General features: G+C 35.1%; 1 pseudogene; it reads right to left on the reverse strand.

The window, feature by feature from the left end:
• Positions 1-1,811: 1,811 nt before the first annotated feature.
• Positions 1,812-1,920, reverse strand: LOC143387869 (small nucleolar RNA U13; annotated as a pseudogene).
• Between the last annotated feature and the right edge of the window lie 340 nt (positions 1,921-2,260).

The raw sequence follows: 2,260 nt of genomic DNA on the forward strand, positions 1-2,260 counted from the left end.
TCTTAAAAGCCTCACAACAAACAATAACAATATGTGAATTATGTGAAACTGAAGTTCATTCTGTATGTTGTGTATAGATTTATCTTCTCATATACTAAAATATTTGCTATCCTAAACACATTTGTACTGGCTCTGGTGCAATATAAACCTTTGGTAGCTCTCAGTTTTCCTAAACATTTTTTTTTTAAGTTTTTTTTCCTGTGGTTGTTCTAACTCAGAATTCTTTTTGTGTGTGTTAAAGTTCTTGACTTAGAATTTTTTAAAAAAGTGTAAGAATTATAAAAACTTTCAGATCCATGTTGTCTTAGAGATTTATTGTTTAAAAATTTGTTGAGAGCCACAGCCGAAGGGGCCCCAGCAAACTTCCAGCTGCCCCCAAACTTCCAGACTGCCAGCTGATGATTGGCTCACATTGGCCCCAGCAACATCTAGCTGATTGGCTCCTCTGCGGTGATGCTCATTGGAGATGCTCATTGAGCTGTTTCCCGGCCCTTTCAGACTACCAGCTGATGATTGGCTCACAGCAGCCCCAGCAACATCTAGCAACATCTAGCTGATTGGCTCCTCTGCGGTGATGCTCATTGGGCTGTTTCCCTGCCCTTTCAGACCACGGAGCTGCTCATTGGGGGACTTTTTTGGCTCCGCTCATGCCACCCAGCCAATCAGCCTCAAGAGCAGGAGGATTGTGGGAGGAAGAGGCTGGGTTGGTGTGTGTGGCTTGTGGGAAGCCGGTGGTGGCAGTTGGGCTCTGAGGGTTTTTTCCTGAGGAGCTGTTTTGTTTGGCGTGTGTAGTTCTAAAAATAAAGTTAGTTTCTTTTGACAAGTGGCTCCTGAATTGTGCCCAGCCAGTCTGCGTAACTGACTGCGTAACAGCCAGACTGCGTAACTTTTTAGTACTCAAAGCTACTCTTTTTTTAATATATACTTTTTAGGTGTACATTGACAGAACACAATGCCTTTATTTTTATGTGGTGCTGAGGATCAAACCCAGGTCCCACCCACACTAGGCGAGCAAATCCCAGCCCTCAAAGCTACTTTTTATGTGAAGTTGCCTGTGTGCTTCTCTCTTTCTCTCCTTCCCTCACTGAATCTTGATTTCTATGTTATCTATTTGTCAAAGCCATCAGACTTCCATCTGTTTAATAAAAATAGTTTTGTTATAATTACTTGGTACCTTAATAATTTTAAAGAATTTTTTATCAATTTCTTTTGGTATTTATGCTTTTAAGAAAAAATTAACATTGACATTCATACAAATACTATTAACATTCTGAAAATGGTAAATCCACATAATGAAAAATTTGTGTTCACTTTTATGTGCAAAATACAATAATTAAACAGTTTAGGGTAGTTTTTCAGGGCTATTCTGTAAATTTTTATCCAGGATATGAGGCCTGAACGTATTTTGAAGCAACTGTGTTTAAGGAAGTGAAAATATAATATACTGGAATTATGTGAAGAGGGTAAAGAGATCAAGAAAGTTCAGATATGTCATTATTTAGAGTTAGACTTCATCCTTTAGTTGGTTTAGAATTGTAAAAAAAATAAAAAATAAAAAAATTGAAAATTAAACAAGACAGTATGTTAAATTGAAAATTGAACAGGACAGTATGTGATATGTATTGGAAGGTAATAAGAAAGATAATTCTTTTTGTTCTTTTTAGACAATTTCTAGGGTGGCTCATGGGCCCCAGGTGGAGAGATCAGAGTAAGGTGGAATTATATCACTTATTAAAAAGAAATAAGAACTCAAGAGAGAAGGAAGGAGTTTAAATTTACCTAATAAAATACCTTCCTTAGCCTTTTTTTGACAACAGATAAGTAATGTGCAGATGTAGTGACAAGATGTAGAGCAAGGCACATCTCCCACACCAGCCACATGAACACCCAATAATCATCACACTTATGAACCAAAAGTATATTTATTCTATTTTTATAAGTTATATTAAAGATTGTTGTCATGATGAAATAAATGATTAAAGTTTAATTCTTTTTTATATAGGTCATAAAATCCATGCAATTATATCTTGGTTAGTATAACAGATTGAATCATATCATAATTTTATCATAATCATATCATAACTTCATGATATACAAAGAAATTTGATGTCAGGAAAATAACTAAAAGAATGGTCTGAATACTTCTTTTCTGCTATTTTTTCCATTTTTTCTGAAAATTTCATTCTGTTATAATTCAGTTATCAATTTCATTTATCATTGGACATGTATGAAGTTCTAACATATTTCAAACTAAATGTAC

Source organism: Callospermophilus lateralis, unplaced genomic scaffold (genome assembly GCF_048772815.1).
Source record: "Callospermophilus lateralis isolate mCalLat2 unplaced genomic scaffold, mCalLat2.hap1 Scaffold_144, whole genome shotgun sequence".
NCBI classification, from domain to species: Eukaryota; Metazoa; Chordata; class Mammalia; order Rodentia; family Sciuridae; genus Callospermophilus; species Callospermophilus lateralis.